Below are 24,657 nucleotides of genomic sequence, written 5' to 3'. Positions count from 1 at the left end.
CATTGCGTCTGCTGCGGGGTCACGCCCAATCAGTCCTGATCGGGAGAGGCTCGTGCCACTATAGCAGCACTTGCCAGCCATGAACCCTGCATCTGGCACCCTCCCGAGGTGAGTGGCCTGAGGGATTGGGCCCAAACCTGCTTTCTGACATCCCCCGAGGGGTCCTGGATTGCGAGAGGGCACACGCCAGGCTGAGGGACCCCCCTGGTGCATGATCAGGGCCAGGAAGGGACCACGGGAAGGCTCCAGGGTGTGTCTGGCCCGATCTCGCCCAGTCCCGCTTGGGGCCTGCTGGCCGGGGAGGGATGCAGGAGGGCTCCAGGGTATGTCCGGCCCATCTCGCTCAATCCCGATTGGCGGGACCCCAGCAGCAAGCTAACCTACCGGTCGGAGCATCTTCCCCTTTGTGGTCAGTGCACTTCATAGCGACTGGTTGATTGGTTGACTGTCTGCCCCCGGTGGTCAGTCAATACACGTCATAGCTAGCGGTTGAGTGGTCTTAGCATATCATTAGCATATTATGCTTTGATTGGTTGAACAGTTGACTAGTCACCAGATGACCGGACACTTCGCATATAAGGCTTTTATTATATAGGATGGGTGTAAATGAGTAAAGATAGAAAAAATAAAGTAGCTGAAAATAAATGTCAAAACATACTTTTTCTTGTCTTAGGATTAAACATTATGTCTTAAAATGTATCCAGCAGGGAAAAATTGCTGTAGCTTTCGTATTACAATGATACTGCTTATTATTAATTATAGTTTTTTTGCGTGTATGTAGATATTACAGTTCCCATTTTCACATAACATGCAAAGCTTTTCCAGTTAACTCTTGTGTGTTTGTTGCTCTTGTGATGTCTTCAGTGAAAGGAAATGTGTTTGGAGCAGAACAGTAGATTTAAAATAAGATTTCATGTTGTTATTTTAAGCTATATTCCTAATGATATGACACAAAAGCCAAAGTGTTCTGCCTTCTTTTTTAGGGGACAGATTTACTAAGTTATGTATAGTTATTGGGCAATTATATTTGAAAACTTGATTCAAACTAAGTTTTGTCTTTTTAAATTTATCTTTATTGTTGAAAGTGTTACAGTTGTCCCCTCTTTTTTCCAATTGACCCCCTCCACCTTTCATCTGCCCCTCCCAGGCCTTCACCCCACTGTTGTCTGTGTTCATGGGCAATGCATATGTGCATATAAGTCCCTGGTTAATCCCCCGCTTCCCTCTGAGATTTGTCAGTCTGATTCATGCTTCTATGTCTCTGGATCTATTTTGTTCATTGGTTTATTTGTTCATTAGATTCCACATATGAGTGAGATCATATGATACTTATTTTTCTCTGACTGGCTTACTTCACTTAGCATAATACTCTCTAGTCACTCTATGCTGTCTCAAAAAGTAAGAGATCTGCCCTAACCGGTTTGGCTCAGTGGATAGAGCGTCAGCCTGCGGACTGAAGGGTCCCGGGTTCGATTCCGGTCAAGGGCATGTACCTTGGTTGCGGGCACATCCTCAGTGGGAGGTGTGCAGGAGGCGGCTGATCGATGTTTCTCTCTCATCGATGTTTCTGGCTCTCTATCCCTCTCCCTTCCTCTCTGTGAAATATCAATAAAATATATTTAAAAAAAATGTTTGTTCTTATTTATTGTTACTCATAATAAATCTCATTTTTTTACTAGACTCAGACTTAGAGGTAGAAGTTCTAGAGAGGGCAGCCTACATCTCTTGGCAATCTGTTCCTGCTGTTTTTCTTTGGCCTCCTTCATTCTCTTAGCCAAAACTTTAGCATATTCGGTAGCCTCTTCCTTATTTTCCTTAGCACGTTGTTTCTTCAGAGCAATATGCTGACGTTTGTGTTGCAGAACACATGGGGAAACAAGATGCTGAATCTTGAGTGCTTTAGTCCTAGGTTTCTTACCTTCTTTGTTTAGGGGCTTTCTCACAGCATATTGGCAGATATTATCTTCTTTAGAGATAGTGAAAAGTTTGTGGATTCTGCTAGCTCTTTTGGGACCCACGCGATGAGGCATAGTAGTATCAGTGAGACCAGGAATATCTTTCTCCCCTTTTTTTTACAATGACCAAGTTGAGAACACTAAGATTGGCTTCCACAGTGCTACCTCAAACAGATCTGCACTTTCTCTCTCCAGTCCTCCTTGGTCTATAACAGGAATGCTCCTTACTCCACAGCAGGCAGACATGGTCATGGGTCAAGACACCCTGCTTAATGGGGAAACCTTGTTTGTTGTTGCGGACCACTGATTCAATTCTTCAGCCAGAGCATCAGCAGCACACTGTGGCCATACGCCTCTCATACTAGGTACGAAGTTTGCGCTTATCCTCCACTTCAGTGAGTTTCTGGCAGCCAGTGGCTGGGAAAGAGATGTTCAGCTTCATCCTGAAGCAGCTGACCACCTCTGAGATGCCACAGAAAAAGAGCACAAAGTTGTCTTAAGATGTTTTTCCTTTATGGTGCTTGTGCTTCACAGGAACATTTAGAGCAGTGGTTCTCAACCTTTCTAATGCCGCGACCCTTTAATACAGTTCCTCATGTTGTGGTGACCCCCAACCATAAAATTATTTTCGTTGCTACTTCATAACTGTAATTTTGCTACTGTTATGAATCATAATGTAAAATCTGTGTTTTCCCATGGTCTTAGGCAACCCTGCTAGCGGTTCTCAACCTGTGGGTCCCAACCCACAGGTTGAGAACCATTGCTGTAGAGCCTAAGACCATCGGAAAACACAGATTTTTACATTATGATTCATAACAGTAGCAAAATTACAGTTATGAAGTAGCAACGAAAATAATTTTATGGTTGGGGGTCACCACAACATGAGGAACTGTATTAAAGGGTCGCGGCATTAGAAAGTTTGAGAACCACTGATTTAGAGGGACATGGTGCTTGTATTTTTCATTGCCCTCCTAATCAGCAATTTAAAGATATTGGAAACATGCATTTGAGCAGTAAATTCTAGATTGCATTTTACAGCTTGTGTTGCCTGTAATACTGGAAATACTTATTTTAATAAGGGAGGGGTGATAATTAGTTTTCAACATGGGCATATTTGCTGTTATTAATACTGCTCTATATGTCTGTTAGCCTGTAGCATCCTTCCTGCAGAATTAAGAACCGAGATACTATGTGTTTTTAATGGGCCAGTCTGTTCTTGGGGTGTGTTTTGGAATACTGCTGAACTTTTAAGAAATTCTTAACAAATTTGACCAGAACTCCTAAATTAAAATTTCCATGTCACACTTCAGATAAGTTAAATAAATTCTCAGGTTTTTGCTTTAATTTCCCAGTCCCCTTATATGGGACTAGTACATGGAATGAAAGGTGATATTCCTGACCCATTATCTCACTCACTAAGTTGTTTTTCCCTAATGGTAAAGGATTTGCATGGGCCCATTCTCTGATTCCTTTGCCTTTTTTCTCTCCTCTTTCCTCATGAACTCTCTCTTCCCATCCAGTGACTGCTGTCTGACAAGATATAATGGTTGACCAAATCTAGGGGCATAGGAAAAAGCTGAATGTTGAACTTGCATAGAAAGGGATTAAACTTGTGACCTTATGTTATCTTCCGTGTAATTCTAATTACTATATTATAATGTCTTAACTTATTTAATTCAAACTTTTATAATTGGTTAACAAGTGTGGGTCTATTTAAATAAAGTTTGGAGGAAGTAAGATCTCATTAGTATGCATTATGAAAAATGTCTTTTAGCCTACTGCTTGAATGATGATAGCCTGAAAATTTGACATTTAGGGTTAATAGTTTGTCATGGCAAAGCATTCGATATTTTTTAAAGAAATGAAAAGAACTAATTTTTGTACCTTATTTTTTTATATGCTCTTGTTAGAACTACGAAGTTGACTCATATAAATAAATAATTGTATTATAGAGCCCTTTTTATTTATCATTATTGACTGACATTGTACAAGAGTTGTCTTATAACATTCAGAGTATAGAAAAAGATAGAAAAAGTTGATTAAAACAAGTCAATGAAGAAGTTTTTAGTTTATTATGGAGATAAACACTTTGTTGTGTGATTCCTTAGATTTTCTTAAAAATTGATCTCCTTAAACTGTAAGCCTTTCTCAAATCCCAACACCCTTAAATTTTGTTGTCGTATTCTTTTGATCTTTTATTTTGTTCTTGTTTTAAACCTAAATTTTAAAACTTGTATTTCTTAGTCCCAGAGTTTGAAAGAGTTTAAAAATCGCCCTTTTGAAAGAAAATGTCCTTAGTGATTTTAATTTGAATCTACTATTGAAAGTCAATTAACATTTCCTTGGATGGTGATTCTTAACTAGTTACCTATAAATGGATCACCCACATAAATACCTTGTGATGTGGCCATCGTGTCATTGTGATTTTCATAAAGAGTGAGAAAGCAAGTCCTTTCTTTAATTTGTTTTAAAATATTATTTTGATCACTTTCCCTCAAAATAGTAAAGGTTTCATATTCAGACATAAAGTTGGATGAACTGTATCATTTAGATCTAATTACAAATACCATATTATATTTTATCATTTTAATAATTTTATAATTAAATATAGTTTGTTTTTAATAATATACCAGATATATTATTTAAAATTTTTTCTTTCAGCTTTATTGAGGTAGAGCTGATAAACAGCACTGTATAAGATACATGGTGTAATAACTTAATTTACATATATTATGAAATGATTACCATAATAAGTTAACATCCATTATCTCATATAGGTAAAAAAAAATTAAAAATGTTTTTTTCCTTATAATGAGAACTTCTCTCTTAGCAACTTTCAAGTGTACCTTACAGCAGTGTTAACTACAGTTATCATGCTATATGTTACATCCCCAGTACTTAACTTACCTTTAACTGTAAGTTGGTATGTTTTGACCACCTTCATCGTATTTCTTCTCTTTCCATTCAGTTTCTGGTAAACACAAATTTGATATTTTTTGTGAGTTTTGTTTTGTTTTTAGACTCCACATATGAATGAGATCCAATAGTATTTGTTGTTCTCTGACTTAATTTTACTTAGCATAAGGCCCTCAAGGTCCATCCATGTTGTCACAAATGGCAGGATTTCCTTCCTTCTTTTTTTTATTGCCAAATAGTATTCTGTTGTGTTTATATACCACATTTTCTTTATCCATTTATTTGTTGGTGAACACTTAGGTTTTTTCCACATGTTGGCTATTGTAAATAAGACTGCAGTGAACATGGGGGATACAGATGTCTCTTTACATAGTGACTTCGTTTCCTTTGGATATACCCAGAAATGAAATTATTGGATCATATGGTAGTTCTATTTTTAATATTGTGAGCACTTCCACACTGGCTGTATGAATTTACAGTCCTACCAAGAATGCACAAGGGTTCCTTTCATATACTCACCAGTGTTTATCTTTTGTCTTTCGGAAGATAACCAATGTAGCTGGAATGAGTCATTGTGGTTTTGTTTTTTATTTCCCTAATGATTAATGATGTTAAATACCTCTTTACATACTGTGGACCATTTGAATATCTTTGGAAAAATGTCTGTCCAGGTCCTTGATCCAATTTTTAATTGGATTATTTGTTTTTCTGCTGTTGAGTTGTATGAATTGTTCATATATTTTGGATATTATATCTGGATATCAGATATAAGATTTGTAACTATTTTGTACTTTTGTGGTTCTATATCAATTTTAGGATTTTTTTCTACTTCTGTAAAAAAAAAAATGCCCATTGGAATCTTGATAGGGATTTCATTGAATCTGTAGATGATTTGGGTAGTATGGATATTTTAACAATATTAATTATTCTAATCCATGAACACTGGATATATTTCCATTTATCTGTGTCTTAAGCAGAGTCCCTTTTTTTTCTGATAGTGCACTATAAAATTATGAGGGCTTTGCAGTGATAGTATATAATCATAAAAGCTCTTTAGCCAAAACATGATCAGCTTTTTTAATATCATGGCTGTCTTTCTATGAGTTAGTTACTATGTGAATAGCACTTTTTTTTTTTTGTAAATGGAAGGAGAACTCATATGACTATTTTCTTATTTTAGATGAATAATATATTCGGATAATTATATTTGAGGCATCCATATCTTAATGAAAATTATTGGAGAATAGAATTTTGTGTATGGTTTCATTTTCAGATAGATTAAGCACACTCTATTTCATTCACTAAATGCATGTATAAAATCTGGACAAGCCGAAACCGGTTTGGCTCAGTGGATAGAGCGTCGGCCTGCGGACTGAAAGGTCCCAGGTTCGATTCCGGTCAAGGGCATGTACCTTGGTTGCGGGCATGTCCCCAGTAGGGGGTGTGCAGGAGGCAGCTGATCGATGTTTCTCTCATCGATGTTTCTAGCTCTCTATCCCTCTCCCTTCCTCTCTGTAAAAAATCAATAAAATATATTTTTAAAAAAATACATTTTAAAAAAAATAAATAAAATCTGGACAAAATGGATGGAACAGCTATTTGAGGACTCTAAAGGATAATTAATAATAGGTGGATTGGAAAAAATACTAGAGTCCAAAGTATCATCATATCGACTGTGAGGTTATCAGTTTTTTTCCTTCCAGGATCCCTGAACCTGAACTAATAGTCGGATGGCTACAAGTGAGCACTTAGGTATTGACCAGTGGTCGGCAAACTCATTAGTCAACGGAGCGGGCAAACCGCGGCTTGCGAGCCACAGCCGCAGTTTGCCAACCACTGGTATAGACAAAGAGAGCTCTAAAAGAAGCCCACTAGTTCTGGCTTAAGGAGTGGGAAAGATAACTCCTAACACAGTGTGAATGTGGAAATTCTTCTTGTTTTCTTTCCTCTGTTCTCTCATGCCATAGTCCCAAGTAATTCTTTGGTAATGGCAGCAGGGACTGCAGCAGTAGCCTGTAGCCAAAATTAGGGATGGGAACTTTCCTCTCCAACTGACAAACTTCCATTTCCCCCCCATCCCCTGTCCTTTCCCTGTGTGACCCCAGAGCCGGTATAATAGTAGGGGCGTGTGATCAAGCAGATAACCTAAAGCCCCAGCATTCTGACTGAAGAAAGGAAAAGGGATCCCACAGGGGATTGGAAAATACTGATATCTGTAGCAGGAGAGATTTGGTAAAACAGTACTATAAAGTTGGTTATGAATTCATGGGCTTGCCTCTGAGCTATACATACATGGAAATAACAAATTATTGCCCAAGTTCTAGACTGGTTATTGGATGATACAAGGTGGGACAGAATGAGATAAAATGGCAGAGGCTTTGAAAATTGAACTGGTAATGGAACTGTGCCCACAGAGCTATGTTGATACCTGTGGCCCTAACCTAACCATACCATATTGATCACCTGTTAAAACAAAAAAAAAATAATATAACATTATCCACAGGATTTAAACAAGAGCCAGAGTTTCAAACATAATATTTAAAATGTCTAGATTATAATAAAAAAATATACAGCATATGAAGAACCAGGAAAATTTGAATTCACATGAAAAGAGACGATCAGACATACCATATCATCATGATACAGATGTTGGGATATTATAGAAACTTTATAATAGCTGCAATATAAATGTTCCAGCAAGCAGTTGTGAATGCTCGTGAAATAGATGGAAAAGTAGAAAGTCTTAGCAGAAAAAGGAGAAGATATAAGAAAGGTATGGTATTATTAGAACTGAAAAATACAATAAGTAGGAAAAAACTCTCTGGATAACTCAATAACAAAGGGGAGACAAATTTTTAAAAATTGTACAGAGCCTCAGGAATTATGGGAAAATAACATGTTGGACATTTAGAGATATTTTGGAAAAGACTGTGGTGCTAAAAACTATTTGAAGAAGTAATGGCTCGAAACATCACAAATTTAGTGAAAGATGTATACATACAGATTCAGAGAACCTGAAATAGGGTAAATGGAAAGAAATTCATACCCAGACATGTCATAATGAATTGGAAAAATAAAAACAAAAAAATATTGAAAGGACCCAGAGAAAAATGACATTACCTATACAGGAACAATGACTTGAACGATAGAGAATTTCTCATCAGAAACCATTGAGGTGGGAAGAAAAGGCAAAACATTCTTAAAGTGCTGAAAGAAAAGTATTTTATATAACCAGGAAAAATATTTTTTAGTGATGAGAGTAATATAAGGACATATTCAGATAAAGGAAAACTAAGAGTATTCATTTTCCAAAAGATCTAAGCATTTTCTTAAGAACGTTTTTAAGACCGAAGGAGAAATGATACTAGAAGGAAACTTGGATATCAGGAATGGAAAGAAGATGAACAAATGGTAAATATTTGCATAAATATCAGACTATTGAGTTCTTCAAAATATATTTGACAGTTGAAAGCAAATATCATAACATTGTCTGGTGGGGTTTTCAGTGGATGAGGTACAATATATGACATCTATGGTCCACTTGAAGTTGTAAAATACTAATGCTAACTAGACCAAAAAGTTAAGTATGAATGTAATATTCCCTAGAATCACTACTTATAAAATAAAGAGATAAGTTAGAATTACATTGATATGTTAGATAATTAAAGTGGACCATTAAAAAGTAACCCCAAAGAAGGCAGAAAAAGGAAAACAAATGGAAGAAGCAGAAAACAAATAAAATGGCAGATGTAAATTCTTACCTACCAATATTTACATTAAACTTTTAAATGCTGTAAACATGTCAATTAAAAGAGATTGTCAGAGTGCATAAGTAAATGACTCCATTGTATACTATCTGTTAGAAATTTAGTTCAAATGTAATAACATAGGTTAAAAGTGAAGGGATGGAATAAGATATTGTACAAAAACCAATAAAAACTGTAGTGGTTATATTAATAGCAAACAAAGTAGACTCCATTAGCAGAGATAATTATATAGGATAAAGAGGACCATTACATATTGATAAAAAGATTCTAAATGTGTGCATACATAACAACAAAAATTAAAAATACATGAAGCAAAATTTGACAGAACTCCAATAGTCCTTTTGTAGGAATAGATAGCACTACCAGACAGAAATCACCAAGGGTACAGAGTGCCTGAACAACACTATCTACCACTTAGATTTAATTTATGTTTATAGAATACTTTACTCAGCAATAGAAGATATACATTCTTTCCAAGTACATGTTACCCAAATATAACATATCTTAGTCATTATATAAATCTTAACAAGTTAAAAAAATTGAACTCAAAGCATGTTCTCAGAATAAAATAAAAATGAACTAGAAATCAATAACAGAGGATAAAAGGAAAATCCAAGCTTTTTTGGAAATTAAATAACAGACTTCTAAATAATATATTGGGTAAAAGAAGAAGCCTCAGGGAAAATTAAAATATATTTTGAACTAAAAAATGAAAATATAACATCAAAATTTACAGCCCAGGCAGTGTTTACAAGAAAACTGATTGCATTAATTACATTAGGAAAAAAGATTCCAAATTAGTAATCTATGTTTCTATCTCAAAAGTTTTTAGTTCAAAAAATTTTTTAAATTACTGTTGAGCTTTCTTCTTGGACACATGTAAAATTGCAATGGGAGAGTTAAGAGCGCACACCATTACCTTGTGCAAAAGAAAACAAAATAAGTTCCAGATAATATGAGAAATCAATTTAAAAAAAGCAAAAAAAAAAAAAGCGAAAATCAATAAAATGAAAAGTTTTTTGCATAGATAAATAAAATTGATGTCTAGCAAAACTGACAAGAAAGAAAAAAGAAGCCATATAGAACCAGTATCAGTAATGGAAGAGAGGATATCACTACAGACACCCCCAGGAATCCAAAGAACAACAGGAATACTAAAAAACAACTTGATGTTCACAAATTTGACCAATTGGGTAAAATGGAACAATTCATTGAAATGGATTAATTCCTTAGCCAACTACCTAAACTTGCCCAAGAAGGAAAAGATTATGGTGATAAGTCTTACAACTATTAATGAAATTGAATTCATAGTTAAAAACCGACCAAAAAAGAAACATCTATACACACAGATGATTTACTGGTGAATTCTAACAAATACTTAAAGAATATATAACATTATGTCTCTACCATTTCTTCTAAACAAAGAAGAGGAGGGAATACTTCCCAACCCTCTTTATGAAGTCAGAATTAAACTGATATCAAAACTAGACAAAGACAGAAGAAAAAGTGAAAGGATGAAAGAAAACTATGAACTAATATATCTCATGAACATAGTTGCAAAAATACTCAACAAAATATTAGCAAATTGAATCCCACTATCCATAAAAAGAATAATATACCGTGGTTAACAAACCTACAAAAAAATCAACTAACATCATACTTTATGTTGTGTGACTGAATGCTTTTCCCCATGAATGAGAACAAGGTAATGGTGTGTGCTCTTACCTCTCCTATTACAATTTTACATGTGTCTAAGAAGAAATCTCAAGAGTAATTAAAATTTCTTTTGAACTAAATGAAAAGGAAAACACAGTTTCAAATTTTGTGGGATGCAGCAAAAACAGTGCTTAGAGAGAAATTTATGTGATTGAATGCATATATTAAAAGAAATACTTAAATCAGTAATATAAGATGGTAGGGAACTAGAAAAAGAAGAGCAAATTAAGCAATCAAAAGAAAAAGAACAGAATCTATGAAATTGAAAACAAGAAATCAGTAATACCAAAAGCTGTTGCTTTGAGTAAATAAAGGATGATTTACCTTATTTTCAGCTCTACTTTTCAGAGCCTAGTTTTGTTTTTGTTGTCTATATCTCTTTATTAATGACTTCTAGTTCTGCACATTTAACCTAATTATTCTCTCCACTGAAGTATCATTTTTGTAATATTTACCATGACCAGGCTCAGCTTCTATTTCTTCATTTTAATTTTTCACCATTAAAATTCTACCTTAGTGCTTTATTTTTGCAGGTGTATATTTAATATGTCTCCATAGCCTTATTTTTTCTACTCATAAATTTTACCTTTTCTGTAATTCTTTTAATGCTTTTATTTATACTCCAGTGACCAGGAATCACACTATTGTAATGGTTTTTGGGTTTTATGATTTTGACTATAAACATGCAATATTTCAGTAAGCATTTCACAAAAAATGGTCATTCTCCTACATAACTATCACCATTATCATAATAAAAAACATTAAGCAGAAGTTTCCCTAACACTATTTTCTATTTACAATTTCCTGAATTGTCCCAAAAATGTTTTCCATGGATTAAAAAATATATTATTTGCAGTTGAATTTTTTTCTGATTTTCAGTTTCTTTTGATTTAAAAGTTTCCCTTACAACCTTTTTTTTTTTTTCCCCGGTAGAATATTTCACATTCTGGATTTTTCTGATTTTCCTTGAAGTGTCATTTAATGTATTCCACTATCGCCCACTTTTTCTGAAACATTAAAATTTTGTCAATAAAACTTTGTAATTGATACTATATGTATAATATTAAGAGGCACATAATATTGAATGACTTGTTCTTAATTTAACCTGCTTCCATGGTTTGTTCTGGGACTTGTCTTTTTCTTAAGAGTTCAAGGGAAAAGATAGAATAGAAGGATTTCTGCTGTCCCTCGAAAGTCATAGGAATAAAAGAGTAGGTAAAGGTATGAAAGATATTATAACCACTGGATTGAAGGAAAACATTTCTAGAAAGAGAAGGACCAATGAGCCTTGAACTTGGGATATGAATATTTTGAGGTTGAGGAGCATGTCTCTTTCCCCAGTCCTTTTGTACAGTTTTCTTTGTCTACATTAGGAAGTCATACCTAGAGCACGACGTGACTTACACAATTGATCCAAGAGAGAAAATCCGGGAGCTGGCTCTACAGGCAAATACATGGTGATGAAAGTGTTGTGTATGCAAGTAGTGTGGGAAATGTTCTACATTCCCCTACGAAATCATCTCCATTCAAACATACCCCTCAGCTAGACTGCCTAGCCATGGCTGTTGAGCCAAAACCTTGCTTTCTCTCTAGTGATAGTACAAACAGAGCATAAAGAAAAGTTGTAGATAATGCAAGTGTTGTATGTCATGAAGTTCATGAAAGGGTCATTGTAGAACAGTTTCAGTCATATGCAAAGCCATATGTGGGTGAGGTTGTGACAGAGACAGATTAGTTAACAGTTGTAGAAGAGAAATTTACCAAGAGAATGATCCAGTGACTTGGTTCTTTAGGAAAAAGTGATTTGGATGTCATAGAATTAAGAGGAACCTTTGTTGAAAAATTACTTTTGTTTAGATAATGTTTTGAAAGTCAGCTAGGAAGTGAAGGATGCTGTTATACAGTATTATTTAAAATAATGACCTCCCTCCAATTTTGTTCATTCTCCTCAGAATTAGCACATGGCCATAATAATGACCTAAATTTTGTGATATTTTTTTAAAATAATTTTATTTTGAAATTAAAGTCCTCAGCAAATCTTTTTTCACTAGTTATTATGAAAATTTGGTCCTGTTTTTACATGGATTCATTTGGTGGATTTTTTTAAATCCAGTACCAATTATCCTTGTTTAGTGAGAATTCTATAGATTTATAGCCAAAGATGAGGATGATAGGTTTCTGGTATGCAACACTAGTTTTAATATCAACGTTACAAAGAATTCATTGAATATTTCTTGCGTTGGGTGTTATAAGTGCATTAAATTGATTTATTTGCGGAGGGACGAGAGAGAGAGAGAGAGAGAGAGAGAGAGAGAGAGAGAGAGAGAAAGAAACATGGAAAACATAAATCAGGGTTATAGACAACCAAAGATCAATCAAGCTCTTGTAGGACATCTCTAAATTTTTCAACTCACATTTGTTCTGTGCTACATGAAGTTCAAGGTCCCAAGGAGATGTCATTTTCATCCATGCCTGGCTCATATACAGCAGATTCTCGAATAACGTCATTGCCTTATAATGTTGTTGAGATGTCATGGGAACTTAACTCTTGTTTATATCAATTAGCCTTTGGTAAACTTGGTATTGTTATACGTCATTTTGCTGTAGTTCCAAGAACCTATTGATAACATTAAGTGAGGACTTACTGTATTTGACATAGATGTGGTAGCAAGTTCTAAATCTTTCCTTTGTATATCTGATTTTTTTTCCTTTTGCATGCAGTATTCATTTTACTTGACCTAGGGCTGTATTTAAATAATTAGTAAATGAGGCAACAACTCCTGCTTCCCTCCCATCCCTATAAACTCCTTTGACAGGAAATGTACAAAGTGTAAAACTTGGACCCAAGTGAGAACATTGGTAACATTCATTTTATTTGCTGGTGGGAAAGCAGAAGTAGGGTAATGGGAAACAAAATAGTTGGTAAACTCTGAGGCTTAAATACAAGACATGCAACCTAATTCAGTAAAAAATTGAAAATTCTTTTGAAAATGTTTTATAAAAGCAAAATTTTAAAGCAAGTCGGTCTTAATACTAACATGACAAAAGAATTGGAGGAAGGAGAGACACAGAATCAATTCACTTTCATTTGCAGAAGCTTTTAATTCATAGTTGTTCAAAACTGATCTCTTTTATAAGGGAGTCTTTTTCTCTCTTTAAGTCAAAAGTAAAGAAATTAGTTGTTGCCTCATTTACTAATTATTTAAATACAGCCCTAGGTCAAGTAAGAACCTCCTGGATTCTGGGGTTTGTGGATAGTGCTGATATGGTCATTATAGTTCTAAAACTTTGGAGACCCTCTTTTAGAGGATGGTTAACAATCATTCTTCTGGATGAAAAGTTCCAGATGTTCTTGATGTTGTATTTCTTAAAGTAGCGTTTCTGGCAGTTCATGTGACCCCATATTTATTTAGTCATATTGCTGTGGGTCTGAGAGCTGGTTCAGGTAGAGCCACAAAGTGGTGCTTTTAAAAGATTTTAGGAGGTGGAAAATGCCTAGGATTGTTTTCTCTTTATTTTTATTTTTTAAAATACATTTTTATTGATTTCAGAGAGGAAGGGAGAGGGAGAGAGAGAAAGAGAAACATCAATGATGAGAATCATTGATTGGCTGCCTCCTGCACGCCCCCTACTGGGGATTGAGCCCACAACCTGGGCATGTGCCCTTGACTGGAATCGAACCCGGGACCCTTCAGTCCTCAGGCCAATGCTCTCTATCCACTGAGCCAAACCAACTAGGGCTGTTTTCTCTTCAATATAAAAAGGGACTGCCTTTGAGTTTGTGCTGGCTTTCTACTGGACTTAGCTTAGTACCATCAGCATAGACACTGTATAAAATACTTAATAAAAATTTTATTCATTATGGTAGTCATTTTAATTTTTTGAAATGATTAAATGTTAAAAAAACCAGCTGTGTTTTACCAAAGAATGTTGCCCCTTTGTCCCATCATCCAAATTTCCTTATTTTTTGAGCTGGAAAAAAACTAATTTTCATTTAAGTATTTACAGAGTCTGACCGCTTTTTGTGAATTTTTAAAGAATGTTATGACTTTAAGGACTTCTTAGAAAAGTGATTGCATTTTAAGAGCTAACTATGAAAGTAGACCTAGGACGTGTTTTTCTACATTTCTCTATGTAATTAATTCATGTTCTAACTTTGCTGCTTGGAATGAAGTTCATATGAGATGATGCTTTAATTGATGTGATGTCCAATTAAATCATTTCTAAATTTTTGTATTCTGCTATTACATTTTGGGAAAGTATCTTCCTCTTAAGCAGGGATTTTAACAGGAAGAATGTCTTTCTGAATTTTAACTTACATAGAGAAAATAGAATACTTGGGAGTTTGTATTATGATTAGAAATTAAAATATACAATTACTAGTACATAAATTTAAGACCTTGAATAACCTAATATTTAATATACTAAATTAATATGTTCACTTATTTGGGTTTAGAAGGAAATAAATATTGTCTCAGCCTATAAAACAAAGCTAGTAGGTATATGCACCAAGATCTTTAACATCTTTATAACTTGCAGTATATTGATCATTTTTTAAGGGAAACATTTTGATTCAATTTATATTATCAGAGAAATAGTAGTGGCTTTTTTATTTTACAACTAGAGGCCCGGTGCACGAAATTTATGCACTGGGGGGGGCCCTGTCCCTCAGCCCAGCCTGCACCCTCTCCAATCTAGGACCCCTCAGGGGATGTCCGACTGCTGGTTTAGGCCTGATCCCTGTAGGCCTAAACCGACAGTCGGATATCCCTCTCACAACCCAGGATTGCTGGCTCCTAACAGCTTGCCTGCCTGTCTGCCTGATTTCCCCTAAAAACTTCTGTCTGCCAGCCTGATCACCCCATAACCACTCCCCTGCCAACCTGATTAACACCTAACTGCTCCCCTGCAGGTCCGATCGCCCCCAACTGCCCTCCCCTGCCAGCCCAGTCGCCCCCAGCTTCCCTCCCCTGCAAGCCTGGTCCCCCCAAACTGCCCTCCCTTCCTGGCCTGATGGCCCCCAACTGCTCTCCCCTGCAGGCCTGGTCCCCACCAACTGCCCTCCCCTGCCGGCCTGATTGTCCCCAACTGCCCTCTTCTGCTGGCCTGATCTCGCCCCCAACTGCCCTTCTCTGCCAGCCTGATCTCCCCTAACTGCCTCTGCCTGCCTGATCACTCCTAACTGCCCTCCCCTGCAGGCCTGATCTTGCCCCCAACTGCCCTCTGCTGTCCAATTTGGTTCTGATTGGTCGGTTTCTATGCCAGTCAGCATCTCTGGGCCTATCTCCGGGCCTGATCATAGAGGCGGGGCTGATCAGCAGCTGCCACAGGTTGCTGGCGAGTGGCTGAACTGCTGACCTCTGGGAGAGAGAGAGAGGCTTGGCTGTTGGAGAGGGAGAGAGAAGCAGGGTCTGACCTCCCTGCTTCTCTCTCTCAGCCTTGCCAGCAGCCACTGCCACTGCTGATCAGCCCTGCCTCTCTCTCTCTCTCTCCCCCCTCCCCCCCCCCCCCCCCCGAGAGGTCAGCAGTTCAGGCCCCTCGCCTGCTGCACTTGAAGCCTGGTGAATGGTCGAGCTTCCTGGTTGTTGCAGATGTGACGGACCCAGGGCTTTTATATATTAGTATATTGTTTCTCCAGCTATAAGAATGTATAAGTGGAAACTATTATAGGTATTTTAATTCTTGTGTGCTTTATAGATCTACAGTGTGGCTCTTGGGAATTGTTGCAGATTGGTTTCCATGGGAAGCCTGAGGTAGAGTTTAGCTTACAGGATATTAATTGAGTGCTTTTGGGATCAACATCTGTGAAAAGGAAAGGAAGGAAACAGGATTGGACAGAGGGAAAATTTAAGTTGTGATTCAGGCCCAATGATATCCTTGACCAACCCTTTACTGTGAATTCTGTCCTGAGTTGGGTTGAGATTACCAGGCCCTTATAGTTTCACGTGGATCTGTCATTGCATATGGACTGCCCAGGAAGGGGCATCTCTTGGGCAAAAGCTGCTCTCTGTAGCTCAGGCACTCCAGCAGTTGGGGCATTGAGTACTTAATTAAGAGGGATTGGGTGACACATCACAGTATCCTCCTCAGGAATATTTTATTGTCTCTAATAGTTTTCCCATCTCCTCCCCTTCCCTTCCCTCTCCCTTCTTTCTTTCCTCTTTCTTATTTTTCTTTATAGTTTTCCTCGTGCTTCTGGGATAAGTTATAACACTTTTCTTCCTCTTCTGAGCAAGGGAAAGAGTCTTGACTTACTTTAACTGCCTTAAAGAATTATTGAGAGTCTCTAAAAATAAATACTTTAAAAATGCATTGATCTCATTATATATAAGATGCTTCAGGTTTCTTTCCAAACTGTATAATACTATGAGTAAAAAGAAAAATAATGTGTTTTTCTCTTTTGCATTTCTATATACATGATCTCTCTGGTTGTTGTGAGGAATTTAGTTTGTTTTGGGTGGGGTGGGAATGGACTATATTAGGAAGGCAGAGAGAATAAAAAAAATAATATTTGGCTTCTGATTTTAATGTATTCAGTATGTATATTAAGTACCTACTGTGTGCCAGGTACTGTTATAAACTTTGGGGATTATAGAATTTTGCAGCAAGAAAATGGGCTTAACAACTAGGTATTTTCAGCAAAATGAAGTATTTCTAAAGTCCCCCTAAATTGCATATATGAGTCAAAGTGGAGGGGTGGATAATAGTTCTCTGGAATTTTTTATTTTAAAAATATACCTTTGTTTCTCTTGTACTTGACTCTTCCAGATGAAGAGAATAGGTCTGAAATAGTTAGATAAACGTTTAATTTATGGCTACTGGAATGGATCACATGGGTTTTTCCCTGGCTCCTAGGGTGGGAATAACTTAGGCCCTGGGAAGTAAGGGGGGATGGGAGGAGGGGGAAGGGAATGTGATGGGACAGGACATTAGTGATTTTTGTCTTTCATAACTGCCCTAGAGCCATCCTCAAGAAGGAAAACTTCTTGTTGCAGTGCTCCCAAACTGTTGCAAGTGCCTTAAATTTAACTGGTTCTGCTTTTCACCCCAGGTGGTTCTGACCATGATTTGATTGTCATTCCTTTTAGCCTTATTGAGAAGTGTACTGGAAACAGCAGGGAATGGCCCCAACTGCTATACCTCCCACACAAAACACCTGCCAAAACCTCCAGATGCTTTCCCTGCCCCCATTTCAGTAGCCCTTGCACAGCCATTCCTTGAAGTGGCCAAATGCCACCTGGCTGATGTTTGGACAGACAGGACAGGTTGGACTGATTTTTTGTACGTAGTCTCCAAATAATGACTAGATTAAAACTAAATTGAGAATCCTGAGGCACACTAGCCTGTCAAAGGGCCACATTTGATGCACTGTCAGCCTGTACCCCTGACTGATTGAGGTCCTACTTGTGGACTTCCAAGAATTATAAATAGCCCTCTCTCCATGGGCACCTTAAGCACTCCTGGCATTGTACTTCCTGTATGGAAGCCAGACATTAACTTGCCTTCCTACCCAAAATAGAGTGACATGCACCATTGGGGAGTTGAAAGAGACCTCAGGTATTTAGTGAAATGTGTAGTTTTCAAATGATTGTACAGATCTCTCCAACATTAGGCTAACTTTGATTACTTGGGGGACCTTCTTAGAAGGATGGCTGATTCATTATTTACATGTACTCTGCAGGCAGTTATCCCTAGGATGAATTAGGTTAGGTGTTGTGAAATCAATATCTGACTTCTTTAGCTGCAGTGATCAATGATACTACCTGGTCTCTAGAAGGTATTCAGGTCAGCCTCAAGTCACTGGCCAGGGTTCTTAAAGGTGATAGGATTGCCTTGGATTTCCTTGTGGGCCAGGTGGATTATAAGGCAGATTCTGTGTAATCGCTGGTACATATTCCTATAGCTGGATTAATGATTTGGTCTAAATGGAAAGGTCTGTCAGTTCAGACACATAAGGATAAAGCCACTTGGATTTCTACAGTAGACCCTCATGGTTTATGGGATTTGTCCAGCAGATTTGGCCTAAGGACCCTGGAAGACCTGGTGGTCACTACTGCAGGTTGGCCTCATCTTGCTGCTTGGAGTTCTGTTTATAGTTATTTGATTATTAAGACAAATTAAATAGATTTGGTCTTACCTTTGTTGGTCAGATTAATCAGCTTGGTTGATAGAGTGGAATGCTTTAGAAAAATTTGCCAGGAGCCCAAGGTAGTGTAGAAACAAGGGACACATAGTTTGGAGGTAAGTTTCCACAGTCCTCTTACATTTCTGCATGTTTTGCAAGCAGAGGCACTGACAGCCCTTGTTTTGGACCATCCTTTTAAGGATGCTTGTATAGTAAACAGCCTTGGAAAATAGACATAGTGTCTCTCTCTCTGGAGCAAAGGGCAGGGATGTTTACTGTTCAGTATAATAGAGATAACATCTCTCTTCAGAGCAAAGGTAGGGCATGCTCACTGCTCACTATAAAAGACTTTGTTCCCTAAACTCAGACCTCCTCTCCTGTAAACCCACTGTGTGTGCAGATATCCATTTGGGCTCATTCATGTTTCTATCATGGGATTTGACTAGACTTTGTTGCTGACTCAGGAGTCTCATGTCCTTTACTTTCATTCATGAAACTGACAATCTACCTTGTTAGTTTACAAGTAGGGCAAAATCTCAGACCCTTCACAGTTCTTAACAAAGAGATTATTGGTGTTCTCTCTGGAGTGTCCATTTAGGGGGCCTCATATCTCTACTTAAAAATGATCTGTTTGAAAAAAAAAAGATGTTTGACTATCAATGCAAATGTCAAATGCATATAACTTTCAGTCTGGCACTGTTATTTACATGTATATTACCTCTAGTACAGGGTCACCAATTACTGCTCCAGCCCTTGGGGCCAAATCTGTCTCACTGCCTGTTTCTCGTAAATAAAGTTTTATTGTAATATAGCCACATTCTCTGTATTTGTATTGTCTGTGGCTACTTTTGTGCTACAAGGCAGAATTGGGTATTTTTAACAGAGACCAAATGGCCTGCAAAGTGAAAAAAATAGTTATCTGTTCCTTTTAAGATAAGGTTTATAGAAACCTGCTCTAGCACTCTAACCCAACATTATTTCCTTTCAATATACTTGAAAAAGTGTGCCAAGATAGATGTACAAAGATGGTCACTGCAGGGTTCTTGATAATAGTGGAAAAACAACAATAAAAAGCCAGCAATCATCAAAAACTGGAAACAACTTTAGGAATTGTGAGATCTAGACTTACTACATGAACGTTGATCTGTTCTGCAGATTTTCACAAGTCATCCCTTCGATTGAACTCTCCCAATGAGTCTGAGGCACCACATTACATACTTGGACTTAAATATACATGAAACACCATTTTCTTCTTCATCCAGAATAAGAGGTTGTCAGATACTACCATCTGGAAGAGAAGGCAAGGGACACCAGATTAATTTGGCAAGCCTCTGCATATTGCAGGTTCTAGGGCGTGCAAGGATGCCCAGGAAGAGGCTGATGTCCTGCTGTTAAGTTTTGCCTTTGAGTCTAAAGGTTTTGAAAGCCAATCAAAAGGGTAACCATTGGGAAAACAAAGTAAAACAAAACAAAAAATAACCAGAAAACCCCCCACAGAGATTGCTGTTGTTCAACTTCTGATGTGGATAAGCCACATTAACTGTTGATTCTTTTCTGGTAAGGGGGGGGCCTTCTGATTGTATACTCAAGTGTGAGGGTAGAATTCTTAAATTAGTTGGAAGTCATATACTGACAGAGGTTTAGGAGAGAATTAAATTGATTTTATTTTAATGAATCTTTAGTAAGAAAATCAAGACCAAACTGTTTTGGAGTTTGGTACACTGATAAGAAGGGGAGGAATTGATAGCCTGGTAGCAACTTAAATTTTAGGAATCCATCCTAAGGAAAAAGAAGGCAGAGTTCTAATATTATGGTGGCCAGCACTGTCAGTATACAGTTTTTTAGTGGGCAATATTGAAGATGTTTCAGAAGTGTTTTGCCTACTGTCTGTAAGGGGTTGCTTTTTAGTTATAAATATATTGACAATGTGTATTGAACAACATTTTTTTCACAGTCTTAAAAACTTATAAAAATTTAATAATATTTAATTGTACATTGACATCCTCATAAAAAGAGGGTATATAAAACAGGAATTGTCCAAAAAACCTAGGCAATGTGTGCCATATGTATGTAATCCAATGTGGTTAACAGACAGTGGTCAGGAGATAAGTGGTAAACTGTTTTTTGGGAGGTAGGAGTAGAGACAAATGTATTGAGTGCATATTGAGGATTTGTTGTAGAGTTCAATATGTTGTAAACCTCGTGTTTTTATTTTTCAGGACTGGAACTGACAAAGTCTGACATGTATTAGTAGCAATGTCTATTTTTTAAAAATGTTTTTTTTTTTTCCTTTTGAAAAAAAATGAAGTAGTGAGGGGAGACCTATTATTATGTAACTTGTTGCCTAATTTCCATAGATTTTATTTTGCCTCGAACATTAAATTTCCAAGTGTTCAAGTAACTGAAGGTAGACAAGCAATGTAGAAAACCATTATGTCCTATTCAAAGCTAATACAGCCAGCTAGCTGAATAACACTTGGGAAATGTGCACAACTAAATAAATAGATTGTTTATTTTTCTATAAGGGCAGTTAGGTAAGCATGTTATTTCAGGTGGCAGACATGGAATAATTTTGGACTATGTGTAGGTGGAACAATGCTAAGCTTTCTTCTAGTTAATCAGGGAAGACTTCATGGAAAAGGATGACTAAGTGTGGATAGGAACCTGAGGGTATGGCTGTCCTGGAGCAATCTATCATTTTTGAAATTAAGGATAATAAGCTTTAATTTTTGTGTTAAATGAAGTGGATGGGATTTGTCCAGAGTAAAACACCTATCACCTTGTAGTTTTTTTAGATTTGATATAGTATGTTATACTAATTCATGTTTACTTCTTTCACCATGTATTCTCTCCTTAAGCATTTCGAGGGTGGAAATTTCTGCTGCTTTTGGGTCCCACATAGAACAAAACTATAGACTCATGCTAACAAAAAATTCAGCTTTTTTTTCTTTTTTTAAAAAAAACGTTAAGATTTCAAATATGGAAAGCTTAAGCATCTTGTTAGCTCTTGGGTACGATATGAGTCAGTAAAGAGCAGACTTAGACCCAAGAGCTGGGGCAAAACCTTTAAAGTAGTTTTAGCTTTAAAGGTCAATATGAGGTCAAAGTGTCACACTGAAATTCAAAGACAGGGGTAAGCCCCTGAGTGTAGCAGGTTAGACTAGTGGTGGGAGAGGAAACAGGGGTATTAACAGTATCTTAGTATACCAGGTATAGGTCAGAATTCTCACCAATCATGAGAAAACAATTTGGGAATGCTGTTCAGAATAAGATTCATGCCTCAGAATCTAGTAGGAAAACACATTTGTTTAGGATAGCATCCAGGGTAAAAGAAGTGACTTCTTTGGTCTTTATATGACTTTACTGCAGTGACTGAAACCTAGTAGATATAAAACCTTATATTTATTGTACTAGTACTGTATTTTTCAGGTTTGGCCTAGAATTGTAGGAACTGATTCTGAATAGTTTGAAATTTGTGGGTTTTTGGTTTTTTTTAATAGTAGACTCTGGTGATCATATTTCTTGGATGGGACCTCTCTTGTTGGGTCATGGGACTAGTAGAAGGAAATACGTGGTAATATCCTGACTTTACAGAATTTCTGAATTGAAAAGAGAACAGGTTACTATTTCCAGCTTATACAGGTGGGAGTGGAATAATTTGCACAGTGCCATGCCAGGTGGTTTTTCTTCTCTTTTAGGATATTGAGGCTTTCCCTTTTTCTCTTGATGTATAGAGATGTTAAATACCATGTTTATTGGGGAATTTTAAAATTTTGTTTTGGTTGCCATACTGAAAGGTCAATTGGATGAAAAACACAAATCTGGAAGATTTTGAATTTATTTCTTTGCAAATAAAATGCATTAGTTTTTATTTACTTTAAAGCAATGGTCGGCAAACTCATTAGTCAACAGAGCCAAATATCAACAGTACAATGATTGAAATTTCTTTTGAGAGCCAAATTTTTTAAATTTAAACTTCTTCTAACGCCACTTCTTCAAAATAGACTCGCCCAGGCTGTGGTATTTTGTGGAAGAGCCACACTCAAGGGGCCAAAGAGCCGCATGTGGCTCGCGAGCCACAGTTTGCCGACCACTGCTTTAAAGAAACAATCTGAACACTGTGGAGGATGCATTGGCGCTGTGACGTATGCAAGAAGGGCAATGTGTGAACTCTGGCTGGTATGGGTCAGTTGGTTGAGCACCAAAAGGTCACCTGTTTGATTTCCAATTGTGTCACATACCCAAATTGTGGTTTGATCCCCAGTTGGAGTGTGTATGGGAGGCAACAGATACCAGTAGATGTCTCTCACATCTATGTTTCTCTCTCTCCCTCTCACTTCCTCTCTGTAAAATCAATACAAATGTATTTTTTAAGTGGAAAAAAAAAAGAAGGGCAGTGTGGAACACACAATAAAAGGATCCTAATCCTAAATTTGGAACCAAATGAAAAATAAGACACAAAAGATCGACATATGAAGATTGAAATGTCAGCTTTATTAATGATACAATGATTAGAATTTATAGCTTTAGAATTGCAGCTGCCAAAAGAGCTTGCCAACACTTCAAAGAAAATACTCAGAATTTCTGTCTTACACCATCCCAGGACCTAATTGGAAGAATAGTGCCAATCACTAGTGTTGGGAGATTTATTACTGTTTTAGCTCCACATAGTCAAGAAATGTGTACACTAGTCAGGAAGCTCACTCTTCCTTGGGATAGGTAAGGGAGGGGAGGCAGTTCTTCTAGGTAGAGGCCTACGGCTACTAAGTAAAGGTGAGTCCTACATCAGAACATTGGGTTATGTTTTATGTTAAACAAATATTTAAGTAATGCTTAGCTAATTAGGTATATCTTTCCTTTAATCTTCTTTTGAACTTAGGATCATGTGTTAAGTAGCTAAAAAGGAACAGAGCCCAAATCAAGCCTCATCCTGTCTGATTTGTAAACCTTTTCCCTTTTCAAGACATAACACTTGTTGAGGTTTCTTCTGGGCACCCTCCTGCTTCCCTTTTCATAGCTCTCTTAATCTTGAGCCAGTTCCCGGAATTTTCCCCTTGGGTCTTTGATTACAGAGCCTATTTTATTTCATTCAGGAGACTAATCCTCAAACTGAAAGGCTTGTATCAAACAACGTAATAGAATCATAGCCTTCAGGAAGTGAAGAAAAAGAGAAAATTATCACCTAGGATCTTTAAATACCTGAAATAACGCCTGGTCTCCAGATCCAGACAGATTATATGGAAATAATTTGTGGATATTTCTTCATACAGTATTTTTATTTATAAAAGTAATATATACATACAAAAAATATGTGAGTCAGCAATGTGGTGGAGTATAAAACAAACTGTATAAATCAAATGTGGTATCAAAATCATAGGTACTAATGGTTCCACTATCCATCTTAATGGGGTGATGAATTAATTTTCATACGTTAAGAGGTCACTCATCAAGTAAAGTGTCTAGAATGTTTAGGATAGGCGCTACTGAAAAAGGTAACAGGAGTAAGAGTAAATGGGATAGAAAGACAAGAGCAAATGGGGCTAAAACTGTTTTTGAATATTGCTATATAAAAGAAGGTAAAAAGACTTTTCTGGTGTTCCTCTAGAACGGTGGTAGGAAAACTGTTTTTGTGAAGGGCCTGATAAATATTTTGGGGTTTGTGTTGCAACCATTTGATTCTGCCTGTTGTTACATGAAAGGAACCATAGACAATATGTGGTAAACATACTGTATTCTAACAAAACTTTATTTGTAAAAACAGACAATGGAATGGATTTCATCCATAGGCCAACTCCTGCTCTAGAGAGCAGTTTTCTTCTCAATTTAAGAGTGAGGTTTCCAAGAGATTGTGGTTTCAGCAGTAAAAATGATCCTTTCAAGAGGTGTGAGTGCTCCCTTCCTGATTGATTGTAACCATCCACCTAGCATGCTGTTGGTAGGACTTTGCGCTAACTAGAAGAGAAGACCAGATGACTCCTAAGACTTCTGCTAACTTTTTCCCACCATGCTTTTCTAAGTGGTAAAAGTTATCTGATGTACCATTTTATACTCCCACAAGCAACATATGATTGTTTCAGTTGCTTAACATCCTCTGTAACACTTGCTGTTTCATTCCCCTTTCCTTACTTCTTAATCCCTGGCAACCACAGCTTTATCTTTTTGAGAACTTGCATTGATA

General features: G+C 36.9%; 1 protein-coding gene and 1 pseudogene across 11 annotated transcripts in view; one reads left to right on the top strand and one right to left on the bottom strand.

The window, feature by feature from the left end:
• Positions 1 to 24,657, top strand: part of TCF12 (transcription factor 12) — a 385,291-nt gene that overhangs the window by 67,450 nt on the left and 293,184 nt on the right. The window lies entirely within an intron of this gene.
• LOC308251805 (small ribosomal subunit protein eS6-like) lies at positions 1,087 to 2,397 on the bottom strand (annotated as a pseudogene). The gene has a single exon. The product of its transcript is annotated as a small ribosomal subunit protein eS6-like (transcript).

The sequence above is a fragment of the Plecotus auritus genome (assembly GCF_963455305.1).
Source record: "Plecotus auritus genome assembly, chromosome: 1".
NCBI lineage: Eukaryota > Metazoa > Chordata > Mammalia > Chiroptera > Vespertilionidae > Plecotus > Plecotus auritus.
This window is presented reverse-complemented; position numbering and strand designations above follow the sequence as displayed.